Consider the following 18,765-nt stretch of genomic DNA (forward strand, 5'->3'; position numbering starts at 1 on the left):
GACCAACTCAAATAGTAGGAAAAATTCTTCTTTGCAAGCTTTTGGGTACAAATGCTCTTTGTCAGGCTGAGGAAGAATCCGCGCTTGGTGTATGCGCTCTTCCTGCATGGAATGACCAGTAAAGAAGCCAGAGGCTGGTGCGCGTGCAAGAAAGCAAGTCTCCATAGACTCACTTATAGACTGCTTACTGCCTAGCACTCTTGGAGGTTAATATCCTTTTGCTGATTTCCACTCATGCTGGGTAGGATGCCTCAGGTCATAATTCAGTCCACCTCTATTGGAGTCAATGAGCAAAATACTGACCCCACTGAAAGCAGTGAGAAATTTAACACTGTGGCCAGTATTTTACCCATGGTACTATGCTGTTGAGACTTATGCTGCTCCTTGCAACAGTGTTTTGCCATTTTAATAGCCATCACTTTGGAAATATGCACAGTTCTTCCCCTAAACTGAATTTCAGCAAAGGTTCATGAAGCCGTTGAGTCTGCAAATTGGACTGGGAATCTTATGAGCATCAGCACTCTCAGGATATGTCCTATGCTTCCTACGCAAAACCAAATCCAAAATACTATAAGCAACAAATTTTTCTTCATACATCAATACCTTTCCAGCCAGGACTTAGCAACATAAAGGTATGTGGCCATGATAAAAATTTCTGTTACATTCTGTGGAAGTTTTCCATAAGGAATGGCATATGGCATAGTGTGAAATACTTCATCAAGTGACAAGGAAGTTGTTTAAGTTTCTACTTTTCCTAGTTATAAAACCAGCTCTAGTTGGCAGCAAGTCTGAGGAACTGAAACAGGTGGTAAAATAATAAAAGCCCTCCTACAAGGAAGCTGCCCACACTGGGAGAAATATCTGAAAATTGCATCCTGATTTGTTTGGAATAATTTAAGGGAATTCATAATGGTCAAATGAAACGGGGATGAAACCCACACTTTCCTAAACAAGCACAAGAAATGCATATGTCCCTCAATATTCATATATATTCAATTGCCTTTCCAGTTCCTGAACTGATAGAATTTCACGCACAGAAATGACCCATGAGTCCAAACAACTTATTTAAAAACACTTCTGCAAACTGGAAAATGATTCCTGATTCCTAGGCAACGTCCATTTATGCCTGTTGAAATAGCAAGTTCTGTTGCACGTGTTCACATTACAGTAACAGAGACAGTACTGTCCCTGGATAGAGTATCAGATGGGGAGTCCAGTAATATTTGTTATAGACTAATAGAAAAATAGGTTTGGAAGGGACCCCAGGAGGTCACATCTAGTCCAACCCCCTGCTCAAAGCAGGACCAGCCCCAATTAGATCATCCCAGCCAAAGCTTGGTCAAGCTAAGCCTTAAAAACCTCCAGTGATGGAAATTCCACCCTCTCTCTGTGTAACTTGTTCCCGTGCTTTCCTACCCTCCTAGTGAGAGAGTTTTTCCTAAAATTTAACTTAAACTTCCCTTGCTGCAGCTTGAGCCCATGGCTCCTTGTTCTGTCATCTGCCACCACTGAGAGCAGTCCAGCTCCATCTTCTTTGTAATCACCTTTCAGGTACTTGAAGGATCCAGTGGTGACTTGGAAGCTACTGGATGCCTTTCTCTGCATCTATTTCCCTGTACATAAAAAAGTGTAATGACAGTGTGGTCTCTTTTGTGAAACATGTTGGGATCTACAGAAAGCAAGAGCTAAGAATTATTTGTATGATAGAATCCATCATTTCAGTCAAAGATGCCCTCACATTCAGTTTACAGGATAAAGAGACCTTTTAAAGGAGCTTCAGTGCGTCTTCCCACAACCGTAGCAGCAAGCGTGTTTGCTGTGTGACTCTGGTGCACAGATTCCATTACTTATGGATGTGGGTCCATTCCTATCGTACATCATAACTGCATCTGCAGTTCTTTTCCCCCATAAAATTGCATGCACATTTATGCTATGGGTACAGCACATGATGATCTGTTTAAACTAACAAACCTCAGAGAGTGAAACTGTCCTCTGCAGGGGCAGCACAATGTGAATGGGCCACATGAGCTATATTTTGAAGATTTTGCATCTGTATGTCTTTCAGAGATCCACTGGTGAGTTTGGGCCTGCAGCAAGGAGCCAGGGACTCCTGCTACAATGAGGGGGCAGGCTGGCCAGAAGGGCAGCTGCATGGAGAAAGTAGGAGCCTGAATAAGGACTGGGAGCTCAAGGGCAGGCAAGGGATTTAATAAAAAGCTGAAAGGCCGGTATCTGCAGGCAGTGACTCACCAAATGCAGGTGATAGGGAAAGGGCCAGATAAAGGTAAGGTGGCGAGAATGGAGAAGGGGGAGCAGGAGTGGCATCTGATGAGTGAAACGGTCTCTGGAGGAGATGCTGGGAGAAAGCGTAGCCTCTCCAGGAGAGAGAGACTGAATCCCAGGGAACCAAGGCAAGAGCCCTCTCCCCCGGGAGCAGTGGTGTGAAAACCAGGTGGTGAGCGGCCGGTGGAAAAGACAATTACTCAGAGGGGAGGACTTGGCTGGCTTGAACTAGCCACTCAGTGTTAGTGCCTTCCCTGAGCAGGTAGCTCATCCTAAAGGGAGAGTATGCCATTTCAGAAGACTGGTAAATAACCCGGGGAGGGTCTTGTTTAGTTAAGGCATCAGCCTGCCTTTCAGTTCTGTGTTTGAACTGGTGGACCATGGTGGACTGATAGGGGAGTTAGGAGGTCCCAGAGGCATGAGAGGCTTAATCCTGCTGGGAGCAGGGAACAAGCCGCAGTGTTGCCCAAACAGGGCAGGAAAAAGGGCCAGTGAGATCAGTGAGCTACAGGGAGTGCAACAGGGGCTGGAGCCCCTCTGAAACCAGGTCTGCTACCATTGGGCCTGGGTGGAGAGGCCCAGCTAGAGGAAAGAGGTGGACACTAATCAGGCTGAAGCCCCAACACGGGCACAGGGGAGAAAGGGAGCCTAGCGCCAGACTGGGGCTGAGATCCCAAGAAGACGACTTGTTGTTTAACACCTGAGAGGCATGGGCATGGCTAAAGGGGAGGTTGGAGGCCATGTAGGGCTGCATCTACCTGTAGCCATCTACAGGTGCCTACATGGAGACAACAGACATACTTTAAGACTCCTAGGGCTAGGGCCAACTGGAAGATAGAGGTCAAAGGGTGATTTAAATGAGCCCTGGAGTCCTGGATCATCTCTCATCACCTAATTACTCCCAAGACTCATAAAAGGCACAGCAGGCAAAGGAGAGAGGCAGACCCAGGAGCTGGTTAAGCAGGAAAAATCAGGGTGCTAGTAAGCATCGCAGCCTTGCCCTGCTACAGGGCCGTTATGCGGAAACTTATACCAAAGTAAAGAGAAGGACTGCACTTACTTCTGGGCATGTGTTTGTTGCTGCTCTTGCTTATGGGCTTTTGAAATCTCAAGTTCAGACGTTGTTTTTTACCGACTTCCAGTAAATACACTGACAGCTGGCAGCTCGTGCAGCTGGTCAAATGTCGCATGTAGACGCACAAACCCATACAATGCTTGCAGTGTTGACTGTATCATTAGCTGTAGCCGGCTTCAAAATAAATCCTATAACTCTGGCTAAACAAATACATTAGAGCTTCTCGTAGCAGAAGCCAAGCCCTGCTCTGCCTAGAATCCTGTTCCCTTTGTAGCCCTTCTGACATGTCAGTTTATTTTTAGCCATAATTAAAATTTTAACATACCATGTCATAGAACCCATTTTAGTAACTAATGTGCCAGCACTATTTTATTAAATAGACTATAAAAACTTTTTAATTTTTAGTATTTGGAGTGTTCAAGGAGAAAGCAACCCTAACACTGACGCTTGATGACAGTTAGTCAATGAAGGAAGAAAAAAAAACAGCGGTGGTTCTGTCTATCTCCCAGCTCTCTCCCTAGCACTAAATTACAGAATTAATAGGCTTTTAGAAGAGACTGACACATAGTTACTGTGAAAAAGACAATTAAATGTGGAAAGCCACTTTTCTCACCGCATTTAATTTTAACTGGAGGCTTTGAGAGTCAATAAATCTTTTTCTTATTTCATTCTCACTTTTTCCACAGGTATTAAAGCCTTTAAGAAAAGCACCTAGAAGGATCTCTGGTAGAAGCAAGTTATTCTGCCCCTCCCTCTCCCCCCCACCCCCCCCAGGTATTTCCTCTGTTTTCCCCAAATCTGATTTTTCCCTCCCCAGTACAAAGGCTGGGCTGTGTCTTCATACATAATAGGTTTCATATCATTCCAGTTTTTGTGGTCTGTACAGTGGCTCAGCATAAAGGCAGTGCTGTAGACTGCAAAGCCTCTACCACATTTCTCACTTTATCCTTTTATTCTGAAAAACCAAGTTTTGTCTACAATTACAATGGATTAAACAGCTACTTGCTTGCTTCCAACCTTCTTTGGAGCAGGTGGGATCAGAGGGCAAAAAAACTTTGACTCTGCCACCTCCTACTCCCCTGCATAGCTGCACCAGGTTGGAACCAGGTAGTAGTTATGCAGGACCAGATTTCCCAGCGCTCATCATCTACAAGGGAGAGGTTTGTCAAAAGGGGCACTGTGCCCACGAGACACCCAAACTGTTCTGTGAGCATCTGACTCAAGCACCTCGAAGGGAACCAAATACTTCTGCAAATATGGCCCCAATGGATAAGCACAGGTGTCTTTCAAATAGTCTTTGGTGACGTGACTTGGAATTACCTCTGGGATGCAAAGGGAAAGAAGGACTTTCATAATGCAGCAGAGAGAAAAGGATGATGTTAGCAGCCAGCTACAAACTCAGGGATCCAAGGGGGAGGCATTGCATAAACACCGCTTGAAAGCAGAAGTCCTATCTTCAGCCAGAGGCTAACACATGAGCCTCTCTTAAAAGACAGGGGTCTGGCCCGACAACCCTCTGCTACAGCAAACAGTTGAGTTTAAAGCAGATGGCTGCTGGTGTGCAGCTCTGGAAGTGCACAGAGCCATTTTCTGGCTGCACTCTGAGAGGGCAGCAAAGTTGTCAGTACATCCCATGGATTCCTCTAGGTTTGCTTGATACCAGAAACCTTTCCATGAACCTGTCAGTGCTGAGGTTTGGCGGATGCTTAACTGCACTTGCGGAGCCATGCTGTGGGGCAGTTTTTCATTCCATGCTGTACACTCATGGGGGATGTTGGTAAATGGAAATATTTATATACAGCCCTCGCCTAACCCTGCTTGGCTGCTAGCCCAAGTGGTTTTATTTCTGGCCTAGCAGGCATCTGCTGTCCCTGCACCTCGCCACCCCATGACCATGAGTGTGTTTCTGGTGCCAGCCTTTGAGACTCTAACTGGACATCCTTGTTGTTTGACTCATGCTTTTCTTAGCTAGATACTTGTTACTGTGATTAATTTTAATAAATTGCCATATGGGAGAAGTGACTTTGTCTTTTCTTTTAACATATGTTCATACCCCTAGGAGGCTTTGGCAGATAGAGCCTGGGCAATTCCACTTACAGAGACCTAATGTGATTAAGAAGGCAAAATGGTCTTGTGGCTTGGGACTTGAAAGATCCAAACAGTTTCCCACAATGCTTACAGACCATCTCAGACAACCTTGGAATTCGAGCAGGGTTGACTTTTTCCAGTCAATATGGTTTTTAGATTTTTTTTTTTCCATTGCAAATGTTTCATTTTGCTAGTTTTCTTGTTTGTTTGTTTGTTTTAAATTACTTTTTAATCTGAAATTCCCGTCTGTTTTATTTTGCACCTTCTTTGACCTTTCTGAAACCAAAGCATTTTAACTGACCCAAGGCAAATTTTCCTGACCCCTTTGATTCACAGACATTTGCAAAAAACAGTCAACTGTTTGCAAGAGGTAGCTGAGATTTCCAGATTTGACAATGTACTGCAAGATCAGTTACTTGTATGGTTTTGAATGGGTTTCCTTCACTGTCCCTCAATTGAGCTTTCCTCTCCAACCATTTGTCTCGTGTTTATTTACATCATAAGATCTATGAGACCCAGTTTGTTTCTCATGGCCTGGCCCAACCCGATGGAGCCCTTATCTCGGTAGGATCTTCCATTGTTATTTATTGCAATCGCACCTACATGTTATTCTGCCTCTGCCTATGTTGGTATCTAGAAAGTGGGAGGAATGTGAACGTCTTGTTAAGACTGGAAGTAAGTAAGAAGGTAACAAAAGAAAGGAATAGAAAAGCAGCATTGAATCATAGAAAATTCTTCATTAATTTCGGATGCAGTATTCATGTCAAAGTGACACTGGTAATGGACGGTCCAAAAAATTTGTCATGTCGGTTCAGGTAAATAAGCCAAGACTGGGAAACATTCCCTAGCTGTCAGCAAACTATTGGGAGCCAGATCCTTCTGTGTACTGAGTGCCCCCAGAGGTGCTCAGGGTCGCACCGGAGATGGCGTTCGTTGGCTTGTTTGCAACAGCCAGCTGGAAATTTTGCAAAGTGCAGACTCTGTTGTTCAATTTCCAGAAGGGCTGGAAATACATTGAAGAAAACCCTGTATTGAAATCGATACAATTTCACGAGACAATTGCATTTCACCGAAATGGCATTTTCTAACAGCCAACTGTTTTGATGAAAATTTTCCCACTGATTCTAGCCTAGGCGCTTTCTATGTGGAAGAGGTTTATAGTTATTGTGTCTGCTGACCATAGTACATGATTTCGCTGACCTTTGCATGTCATCCTAAACAGCTGAAAGTAGATGCAATGAAGCCTTGTTGGCTTCCACTTGGGTATTCTGAGGGTTTCCTTGGCTTCTTTCTTTAAATCTTCTTTTTTTTAAATATCATAGCACAACACAATCATGCATCACCGATTGCCTACAATCGAGATTAAAAGCAAGTAGCACACCATATAGGCTTTTTTTAAAAGTTAAGTGCTTGTGTTTATATGTCTCCAGGTCACTTTTATCTGAAATGAAAGCAAATTAACACATCTAGCAAAAAACCCCAATCAGATCTCCATCCCAGATAGAATTTTTCATATTCAGATTATTGGATTAATTCTCCCTAGATGCTGTAGTAGTTGGATTGTGTTAGCAAGCTCGTAATAAGCCACAGGGATATTAGGGAAAAAATAGCAATTTGCAAGGATTTGGAGACAGTAATGTAGCACTTGATTAATCTATGTTTTAAAAGAAATAGTGTCCTCATTTTCAGTTCTGTAAAATGTCTATAACACACAGAACCCTTGAATCTTATGTTCCTTATTGACAGAAATATAGTGCTGTCCTCTTGGTTACAATTTCTTTGTTAGTATTAGTGACTGCTTTCACTTTATAATTGTTCATTATCACTAGGCTAAGGAATGGACAGATAAATCAAGATAGCTATCTAAAAAGTACCTGCGACTAATCACTATAGTGCTTAAAACAAAAGAGAAAGATTAATTCACGCTAAGTAATCTTTAACATATTCAATAAATTTATCTGTTCTATTGCCTACAGTGCTTGCTACTAATTCATATTACTATTTTACTACAACATGTTTCCTGCATTTTTACAATTGAAATCACCAAGATAGACAAAGGGATATTGAAAGGATGTCATGTTATCCCTGTTGCATACATGAGGGCCAGAAAGTAAAGGACTGAATCAAAATCTATTGAAGACCCATAGGAGGTTTTCCATTGGCTTCATTAGATTTTGGATGAGGTATGAAGTCACACATGCTTTGGGAACATATTAACCCAGGTCTCCTGTATCCTGTTCTGTTGCTTAAATGCAAACTCATCCTTCCAGCAAAAGCAGGATTGTATTTTTTTTATTATCCCAAGATGCTCATTAGAGAGCACATAAATAGACTAATGCTATTGAACTGAATTTTTAATGTATTTGTTTTTAAACATTTTGTTTTTTTAAAAAAATAGATAAGGATGGATTTCTCCAGTCTAAATAGACTGTGCTTTATTGCCATTTAAGTGAAAACAGTAAGGGTTCAGCATTTTCCAAACATGTGATTACTTGCTCTGAAGGGTTTATTAGGACAGCACATTTAAAAAGCCAATCAGGAAGTTGCTGGTACAGCATACTGTAAATCTCTTAACATGCTGAATTTTGTTTTAGTCTCTTGTTCTAATTCAAGTTCACTAGATATTTTAACCTTTAATGAAAGCACTCAGAGACCTAGTATTGCTATCTCCATCACTTACTACTGAACAAAGCCATTAAACCAGAGAGAATTAATGGAGAGCAGAAGGGACTGATTAGGTATGGGGCGTTCTTTGTTTCCACTGATCGGGCACCATGATGTTAATAATTAAAATCTGCAAAGGTTTTTTCAGAAGATCAGCCTTTGGCTGGTTCCTCCTGAGGGGTATTGAGTAGCTCCTGCCAGGTGCAAATGCTCCTGGTTCCTACATGGGTCACGGGGTTTCAAACCCCCTTGAAATCAACAGGAGTCTTTCTGGTCCCATCACTGCGAGTCAGGTCAGGGTCTTTGTACGATGTTGTAAACTGTGTGCCTCTATGCCTATAAGAGGAAGAGATATTAAAGCTGGATCTCAAGAAAATAAGGGCATCAATCTCTTCTTCTGGAGCTGTCAACATCTGCTTCTCAGTGTCATTGTCCTTCCAAATCATTAGCTCGAGCTCAGCCAGAAGTTGTTTGTTTGATCCAGAAATCACTTGGCAAAGCTTATGACCTATGTTAATGTTTGTTCAGCTCCTTGACATCCCCTTTTTAAAGGAAAAAAAAGGTTGCTTGGAAAGCAACATGGCCCACTGTGTAGAGTGCTACATTAGGAAACATTAGGCTTGGTGTAGGTCCTAACTCTCCGACCCATGGTTTCCCCATCTGTAAAATGGAAATAATGCTGCTTACTTTCCAGGTCTGTGATATGTAAACCCCTAAATAAGAGCTTGATATTCTGTCCATGAGTCCCCTGGAGTTCTGCAGTTCTTTTCAAAGGTCCATGGATGATTGTAATGTCAATTCAAGAGAAAGTAAGGAGCTTGGGCTGAGATGGTGTTCTCTCTCTGGCCTGTCTGGCCCTTTCCGATATGCCTCTTCTTGCTTGATTCTTTTTGCTGGCTGTCATTTCCATCCACAGCTTCCCCAACATCGTCCTTCTCCTGCTATTGGCATTTCATTTCTCCAGGCCTGCAATGCCTCTATAGGTTACTTCGATCTTTCATAAGCTGTTCTCACCAGCTTCCGTCAGAAGTTATGGGTCTGTTCGCTCCTGTTCCAAAATTGGTCTAAACCTCTTTTGTGGCTGCATCATCAATTTTAATTTTATTTCCCCAAAACAACCCTTGACAAAATAACAAGGTCCCTCAATCTCCATTAGATGTTCTGTATTCTCTCATACATGTTTAAGAGGCCTCTAATGTGTTTAACTACAAGAAGAGTGCATAACAGCTTGTGTACAGCAGCAGATCCCTTGTGAAAGCAGAATCAGGGTCTCTTGGGCATGCTGATTTAATTTGCATTAATTCTAATCTAACTGAATTTGTTAATATTATGTACCCCCTTTCTAACAGCAATTGTACATAGAGAATGTGTGCTTTGTTGTTCACTTGACTTTCTTTTTTGCCCCCTCTTTTTAAAAGTAGGTTGATCTTTGTACTGGAGATTTCATTCCTAACATTCATCTGTCAAGAACAAGTTTGCTTGCTGTGTTTTTGCAGTGTTGCTGCATTGATTGCATCTATAAAATATAAGATCCAAATCTATGCTGACTTGATTCTTACAGAATCCTGTAGAGTCTACCAGGCACTTCTATAGAAAATGCAGTGGTCAAAATATTGTAGTAACTTTTCTCACTAAGTTTTCAAGGGTGAAAGGAGTTTTAATGAAAGGTGAGGTTTTTTATTGTAAGGTTGCCTGAGGAAAAAAAATTGAAAATCACTCCTAATGAAACTGTTCTGACATGAGACAATGTCACTGATACTACAAAATACTTTCACATTTGTGTAACTTTGAAGTATCCTGTGGCTGGCTCAGTGCTTTTGCCTGGCAAGCCCGGCTTGGAGAAGGACATTTTGGATTGGTGGAACATTTCCACCAATCAGGTAACAGCTGGGAGGGGCTTGCCCCACCCCTGCTTGGAGCTGGGGGATGCCAGAAGCTCCTGGACCTGATTGAAGACTGTGCTTTGCAGGTCCAGCAGACTTCAGGTGCGGGGCCTCCAGTGTAAATAAAAGCGCACGCTGGGCAGATGCAGCAAGGGACTCAAGAAAAGCTGGGGAGCTCTCCCCTAGCGGGCAGTAGGCCCAAGGCTCCTGAAGCTGCCACTGGAGGAGCAGCCTTGGGAGCGCTGCAAGACCGCTCAGGCTGTTGATGGCGCACGGGGGTAGTGCAGGGAGACCTGGCCCTGGGAGCGGTGTGAGACTCCTTGGGCCCATCACGTTGTGTGATTCGGTGCACGGAGCCCAGGCTTTGGGAGCCGCAAGCAATGGCTCGAGCCTGCAACCTCCGCATGGCCAGCAAGCCACACGGTGCATGGGGCAAGGGCCTTGGAGCTGCAGTGGTGTCTCAGGCCCCATCTCCTTGCAGGCAGCCAAATTCCATGTTACACAGGGCGGAGCATGGGCCCAAGCCTTGGGAGCCAGGGAGCAGCAGAGGCTGCTTGGGTTAGCCACCTGGTGTGAAGATGGACAGCCAGAGCCTGAAGGACCCAGCCTGTGCTAAGAGAGCCCTTGGTACTGAAGCCAGGGCACGGGGAAGTAGTAGTGCTGTAGCGTGAGGCCCAGCACCCAGGAGCCAGCAGCAATGGTGCAACAGCTGAGAGGAGCTGAGCCCTCAGTGCCCAGAGCAGGGCACAGGGTGGAGAGGAGCTCAGTGGCTTGGGAGAGGCCTTCAAAGGTGCTGCAGCAGAGGAGACCCCATCAAGCTGTGCCCTGACCACTGCCACCTGAGGAGGCATGAGTCATTGGGCCCTTGGGTCCCACAGGGGAAAGACGTTTGGGGCAGGCAGACCCAGAGAAGGGGCTGGGTGAGCAGCCCCCTGCCTAGTCAAGGGTTTAAGGGGAAGGGCCCTTGGTGCTTCCTGGACACCCCGCCCCCCAAGGGACCCCATTGGAAGGAGGACTATCTCTTGCCATGGGTGAGGGACTATATTAAGGAATAAATGTTATTAAGATTGTTCATGTTTGTGCTGTATGTTTTGTAATTGAAATGTTGTATTGTGATGTATTGTGTTGATTCTGCCAAAATTGTTTTATTGTGATGGGTACATAGTGTTATCTAGGGTTTGACCTTGATTATTTGTTAATGTTCACTGTGTAAATATATGTATATGATATTTAGTTTTCTGTTTATATATATTATAACTCAATAAATTGTATATAGTTAAGAACTTTGGGCTTGAGCTAACTCTATAGAGAAAAGAGGGATCTGCTCGAAATTCTGGCATCCCCCTCACAGGACCCCCTCCTGCCTACCCATCCCATCCCATCCGACTGAGAATAGGGCACACCCTTGGGTGTACCCGGGTTACAATCCAGTCGGTCCTGTTGATACACCCATGGTTAGCTGCCTTGCCAAAGCAGGGCCTAAACTATAATAAAAAAGAACTGGATTGCCAATTATACGAGACTTATCTCGTCACTGAAATATCAGGCTGATCACAATGCTGCTATCATCATATGATTCTGTTTAGCAGCAAACGGGTTAATAAATAGGCTTAGCATCGACAGCTTCCTCCACTGCAACACATTACTTAAGCTCTCTACTGTATTATAATCAATTCCATTATGATATTGTCGACCAGGGTGAAATGAACTTGCAATAGCTTAAAGCAAGATAGGTTAATTAAAAAACCTTGATCAAAGCATCGTAAACCACATAAAAGGTTCCATCTTTAATTATTTTCAGATGGTCTCCCAGGCAGTGAGGCCAAAAAAAAATCCAGTTCCCAAGGCCCATGAGCTGTGGAAATGATTGTGTTGCCTCATCAGATTCTGGTATCCCCCAGTGTACAAACAGATAGCAGGCAAAGGTCTGAATCTACCCTCCATTTAAAAGGAACAGGAGGAATGGTTCAGTGATAGTTTGGTATATAAAGTATACCGGAGAAGAGTAAGTACCCACATCTTGGGTACTACTGCCTGTGAGTCTTTTGGGCAAGTTACTTCACCCATCCCTCTCTGTTTCTCTCTCTGTCAAATAGAGATATTAGTACCCTGCCGGCAGGGGTGCGATGAGGATGGCTTTGTAAAGCACTCTCTTTTCTGGTGCTGCCAAAAGCAGTGAGCTCCCCTATGGCTTTGTCTTGCCATGTTCCCATTTACTGCCACTCCGCAGACCTTCTGAAATAAAAACTCTTGCATCCTTTGCATCAGGTCTTGCCCAAGGCCACAAAGGAAGTGGAACTGATGCCAACTGGAACCAGGCTCCAGCCTTTACAGTAACCTCCTTTTCCAACTCAGGACCTTGCCCACGTAGTTGCTTCTCATCTGTGGAGCCGAGGAAGCGAAGTATATTCTTCCTGTATTAAGATGTGAGGCAAGGATGCAGAAAGAGTAAAAGCCAAGTCAGGAACAGAACCCAATTCTCCTCCCAGTCTACTGCCTTGCACCTAGGCCAAGCTGATTAATTTAAAAGGATTAAATTTCTAAGAAAGCCATGTAAATAAAATGCTAGTGAGTGAAGACTTAAGGCATATTTCAAATGATCAGCAAGAAAGGCAGCTCCTTTCCAACAACCCCTGCTGTGCTGTTCAAATTCTACTCTGAAAGACTGACACATTTACTAATATTGAATTTCAATTTGAGTATGTTCATCTGTAAAGAGCTGTTTTCATGGCCCCAGTGTTTGTGGACCGGCAGGGTGTACTGGGCCTTTAAACTGCTGCTTACAATGGGCTCACTGTTCCTTTGGAGCACATGTGTGCCTGCCTGTGGCTTTGTCCATGTTTGACATGAAACTCTGTTTAATTTTGTTGGTTTGCACCACGTTTTGGAACCAGTGTTTGATATTTTCAGCCATATTTATGATATTATAGAGAAGAACCAGCAACCAGAGCTGGAAATATCTTGCCTTTTTCCTACTGTATTCCCATTGTCTTCTACATGCTGATGCAATAATAATTCATGACAAACCATGTATAATTGTGTGAGAGAGGATACAGAGCACTGGAACGCAAGGGGTACATTTCTGACTCTGCTATACGTAAAGGGCAGTTAATCAAAGGTCTGAGTGATTCAGAACAGTCTGGTTCTCTTAGTCGAACCAAAAAACCCCAAGTACAAGAGCAGGAGCGGTGTGGAGTTGGTGTCTGAATTATGCTTTATCTGGCCTTGATTATTGCTTGTCTTCATTCTGTGCTCCAAGCCCTCACATTTGAGAAGAACGTCTTGGCCGAAAACTTCATGGTCTTTTCTCTATTGCAGGTGGGTTACGTTGGCCTACAGAACAGCTCCGTGGCCGTGTGCCATGTGCTTTGCTCCTTGGTGAAGTGTGACCATGGCTGGAGTTGACTGCCAATGCAGAAGCTGCATCCTTGTGATAAACTTCTGTGCACAAGCAGCAAGGAGTTTGCTGAGGGAGCTTGAATTGTAGGTAAGCAAAATATAATTACCCAGTATACTCTAGTGTATTTGGCACGCTTGGTCTAAAAGTCCTACTCTTGCTAAATATGATATGGCCTCTTGCAAGACTGCAAATGGGTAAGATCTCGTCTAATAACTGTTTGAAAGACAAGATAACTCAAAAATGCCACGCTATAAGTTCAAGATACTGATGATATGGTCCTGGTCCCCCATGTTTTAAAGGGATTCAGTGGCTTTTCTTGCCTTTGGCTGTTCTGTCTATCTGAACTGTAAGCAGTTTGGGAAAGGGATTGTTTGTTTTGCTGTCTCTCTGCACTGCTAGAGACAGTGCAGGGCTGTGCAGTCTTACAGGAGGCTGATCCGTGCTATGTACAAGGACGGTTTGTTGGGTAATTTCAATCTGGCTCAGCAATTTTTAGGATTTTTTTCCCCCTTTTTATTTTTATTTTTTTAGAATTTGGTGAAGTTTTTTTGTGCTGTCCCTAGCATAGCCCCTCTGTCACAAGCTGTTTGGCTTGTTGCATTAAGGGTCTGCACTGGGGGTCTGAAAGTTAGAGTATCATTGGGGGGGGTATTTTTTTTTTTGTATTGAATATAGATTCATAGACTTTCATAGACATTTGGGTTGGAAGGGACCCCGGAGGATCATCGAGTCCAGCCTCAAATGTCCAGATGTTAGGGGCTAGAAGAGACCGCACGAGATCATCAGGGCCAGCCCCCCTGCACTCGGGCAGGAAAAACTGCTGGGGTCAGATGACTCCAACAAGGTGTGCATCAAGATGTTTTTTAAACATCACCAGGGTAGGTGACGGGAGTCTGTTTCAGACTCTAGGCACTTGAATCATAACGTTTTTCTTTATGTCCAATCTGAAGCGATCTTCAGTCAGTTTGTGTCCATTGTTTCTTGTCTTCCCCTGGGGTGCTTTGGTGAACAGGTACTCCCCCAGGCCCTGATGTACACCCCCTTATATATTTATAGGCCTCCCTCAGACCAGCCTCATCATTAGACACAAGGAGGGAGGGGTGCGGCTTTCACAGTGCAGAAGTTTATGAGTTCATAGTAAGCAGGAAAGATACGCAGACCAATATTCTGTGTCAGTCGTATCCTCATCGGATCTTTACTGAAAACCCATTGAATCTTTCCCTCCGCTGCTATGGAGAAGTTTCCAGGAGTGAGGCAAAGCTGTATCACCTAGTAATTGAACCGGTGGTTATTCTGTCAAGACTTCACTCGGAGGTCCTGTAGCATGGTGTCATTTCAGTTGGAGTTGCAGAAGCTCTACTCTTGTCCGATCCACTCAAGTCCCAAGGAACGGTTTCAGGACCTTTGGAGAACACTTAGAAGGGAGTCCTGTAAAACGATAGACAGATTTGCATGGTTTTCAGTCCCAACTACAATAGGTGGCTTCAGCTGAGTCAGTTACTCAAACAATTGACCTCCAATTGTACTTGTTTGGTCTCAGGGCTAGACACAGGCATAGGTGAACCAAGCAGCTGGCTGTGGCATGGACAAAAAAGAGGCCCGAAAATGGTTGGGTTTTTTTTCTGTTGTCCAATTTTTATCATCATTATCTCTGGCTAAGGGGGCCTGAAACTAACCTAGACTCCTGGCAGCCCCAGGAGAACTTTATGGTACTGATTGGTGTCTGGTGGTAGGGCTGTCTTAAAGGTTTGAGGTCTTAAACTCATTTAGGCACTGAGGTCTTAAACTCTCCTCCCCTAGTTGATCTGAAAGATCCTGACTTTGACTTACAAGGAAGAAACTGTGGTTTTTGTGGCATGGTGGGATCCTTCCCTACTATTCATGCTGCCCCAGTATGATAGGAAGGGAAAGTTGTTTTGGGGAGAGGTGGCCTCAGTTGATGCTGCATTGTATTTCAAGTTTTTTTCTGTGCTCACCCGGGAGCACTAAGCACAGCATGTGGTGTGGGCACAATGCCGTAGCATTTTAAAATGAAATCACAGCCCATCTTGAACAATAGGCATTTATAGGAAAGAGATGCAGCTACAGCAAAATAAGCCTTGGGCTTAATTTTGTCTCTCCTTTACCAAGGAATTCACTGTGACTTGAATTCAAAGTATACCATAATATATTGCAAATACATCAGTACAGTTAGGAACTGTGTTCTCTTCCTGGATTTTCTACAGACTTATCCTAAGTTGCACACAGTAATTTTTGTGGGAGTGCTATAGTGCTCAAGCTATGTTTAGAAAAGCACTGGGAATCCTCAGATGATGGTGCTGTGCAGGTGTATTGGATTACTGCCATATTTAAAAAAGCAGGGGGAAGGCACCTTTTCACATGTACTGCTACCACGATTTCCTATTTCATTATGTTAACTGCCCATTAATTGACTAGGCTGAGGCATGCGCTCTGTCCCATCCCAGAAGAGCTTGGAGAGATTTAAAGTCAGACGCAACAGTAGAAAAAGGAAACCACATTAAGCAAAGTTTTCACTGATTTCTACTTGCAATATCCGTCTTTGGTTGGGAGGAAAATAATCTCCCCTAAGAGAAAAATGAGAATAGCCTGAAAATGGACCCTCTCTGCAAAAGCTGAGACAGTGCTTGGGGATTCTGGCTTCATGGCCCAGCCCTCAAACCACGAGATTGTGCCTTTGTGTTGAAGGAAATGCCTTCCTTATGTCTCAGATGCTCTTCAAGGCAGTACCCTGCAGAGCTGACCATGTTCTACATCTGCTCCCATCCTCAAGCTCTGAACAGCTGCAGGAGTACGTGTGAATGGCCAACTGCTGCATTCTGCACAGGATGTTGTTCGTCCTGCCTTGTATTGACTTCAAGCAGCTTTTGGGCTCCCAGTGTTTGTTAATTGATTTGATGGAAAATCAGATTAGTTAGTAAGCAAGCACACCTCAAAAGACAAATTACAGAGAAATCTGGGAATCTCTTTCTGATGCCAGGCCAGTTACTTAGCTTGCATCCCTTCTGATCTCTATCTTATTCCATACTGCACCCCCGCTCCCTCCTTCTCTGTCTCTCATTTTGCTTTTTGCAAAAGCTGTCTCCTGCTGCTTGTACTCTTTCACCTATGGTGCACATGAGTAAGTAACTTTCTTCCACTGGCCAGAGACATAAGGATTCAGAAACTCTACCAGCCCATCACTTTCCAGAAGATCCATTGTCACAAAAACATTAGAAAACCATGAATGCAGACCGTGCAACATTATATAACAATGAGAAAATTGTGATTAGCCCCCTTCCTGGAAAAAAAATCTGCTACCCACATGTGTGCCTAGTGATTACTTAAGGTGGTGCACAGTAGGAAGATCTCAGACTTTTTTCCTCACATAATCTTATTCTGGACTGTTGGAATAAGAAGCCAGCTCCTTGCTCTCCTTCTATAGAAAGAGATTTAGTGTGAAAATCGGTTCAGTGCTTCAAACATATATATATGCATAGGAAAACAGTTGGTTTCATAACCTTGGGAAAAAAAAGATAAATAAAAAAGTCTCACGAGACGCACATGAGAACTCAGGAAGCATTAAAACATATGTTGGAACATATTGATCTCTGACAGCCTCCTGCAGCAGATATGAATCCTTTTTGTTTTCAGCCACACTGATATTTTAATGAGGAGAGAGTGTGCTTCTCACTTATATAAATCTTTTATGCAGATTTTTTTTCTTTTTTCACAAAGCCCCCAACCTGGAAATGCATCTCAGCTAGTTAAAGAATTAAGGTCCATATGCTTCAGCTTAGATGGATCAAATGGGATGTTATCAGGAACTTTGTTCAAATAACCCCTCAAAGCAGAATGCAAGGTGCAGTCTGCAGTCCCATAATAAAAGCCACTTGTTCAAAGCACTACCATGTTTGGATGCAAAAGAAACCCAAGTTAAAGGCTGGATTTTAATTTGACAGGATGTTGCACAGCTGCCCGTCCCTAAAGAGGCATGAAGCACCTTTTATGTGAAAGCAGTGGTGACATCCCAAGCAGACATCATGAAGTCACTGGACTCCAAAGTTTTATCTTATAAAATAGAATACACAAAAAAACTGTCTGTCAAAAACTGCACCTGTAGTTTGCTCGGGCTAGTTGGTTTTAAAATGTGTACAAAATGCAAAGGACTGGGGGAACCGTGTTTGTTTGTATTCAATTGTGGAAACAATTTAGATGAAGTTTGTGACCCTATAACATAAAATCCATCACCACCATGTTCCAGCCTATATTTTGCCCTGGGTCTTTAAGCTACCTTTTGCTACCTTTGTACAACATATCAAATACCAGAGTAGCAGGTACCTATGTTGTTTTATTTTAAGGTGAAGCACACAAGGATTTCAGATGTGGTTCTCTCGTTGCACTTACTAATTGCATGACGACATGATGCTTTCCCAGCTGCAAAGGATAAAGCATGCACTTTCCAGATAATTTCATTATTATTATTGAACTTAAGGAAAGAACAGTTGTTGAGAGCATCAGTGCAGCTCCTAGAAAGTCCATTGTCCTGGCAGTTCCTTTTCCTCCTCAAGCTGCTTCACAAACACTGCAGCAGCAGGCTAGCAGGAAGGGCTACATTCAATGGTTGGAAAATGGCAAACTTCGGGAATTTAGGAAAAAAATGTAGTTGAAGTGAAGCTGTCATTCATTTGACACTAGTTAAGTTCCTTTTGCTTTCTCTTCTCTCCTCCCTTTTTTTTTTTTTTTTTTTGTCTGCTTTGCCACTGCAGGTGGGGGAAAGAACATGGTTGTCTGTTTTGTATTTCCTTATCCTTATTTTGGCTCAGTGTTTACCTGAGCAAATTGAAGTCTCTTTGCTAACCTGTCTAGGTTGGGACAGAAATTACACATAAACTGGTATAAGTGATTGGAAACCAGTTCAAATCTGTAACGCGACAGAAGTTCAGTGCACAGAAACTGCTTTCAAACTGGGCAAAACTGGTTTAAGACGAACCTGAATGGATATAGTATCAGACTTCACTGATTTCAGTTAAATCAGTTTATTAAACTTCTGTCCCAGACCCTCTCCAGCTTCAAGTTAACTCACAGTCCCTCAGCATCCCAGGATGCTTTGCACCTCCCCACAAACCCCATTTTGCAGGGTGGGCAGGCGGGCTAGCTTTGTCTCAAGCTGTCTGGTCTATCTGAGCATGTGCCCCCCAGCTTCTCGCCTGGGCCACTGCAGGCAGGTGGCTGCACTTGCAGAATCAAAAGTGAATGTCTGTTCACTTGCTTATTGGTTCAACCTAGGCAGCTTAAACTAACCTGCAAAGATTGAATCAATTCAGCCTCAGGCTTTTTGACTGTCTGTGCTTATCCTCGGTGCTCCAGATTGG

At 43.5% G+C, this 18,765-nt stretch overlaps 1 long non-coding RNA gene across 1 annotated transcript in view; it reads left to right on the forward strand.

The window, feature by feature from the left end:
• Positions 1-18,765, forward strand: part of LOC149854167 (uncharacterized) — a 154,456-nt gene that overhangs the window by 76,366 nt on the left and 59,325 nt on the right. Inside the window, exon 2 of the long non-coding RNA XR_016438853.1 lies at positions 13,312-13,480. This is a non-coding gene — a long non-coding RNA (uncharacterized LOC149854167). The remainder of the gene's footprint in view (positions 1-13,311; positions 13,481-18,765) is intronic.

The sequence above is a fragment of the Crocodylus siamensis genome, chromosome 13 (genome assembly GCF_052110815.1).
Source record: "Crocodylus siamensis isolate JL-2025a chromosome 13, ASM5211081v1, whole genome shotgun sequence".
Taxonomy (NCBI): domain Eukaryota; kingdom Metazoa; phylum Chordata; order Crocodylia; family Crocodylidae; genus Crocodylus; species Crocodylus siamensis.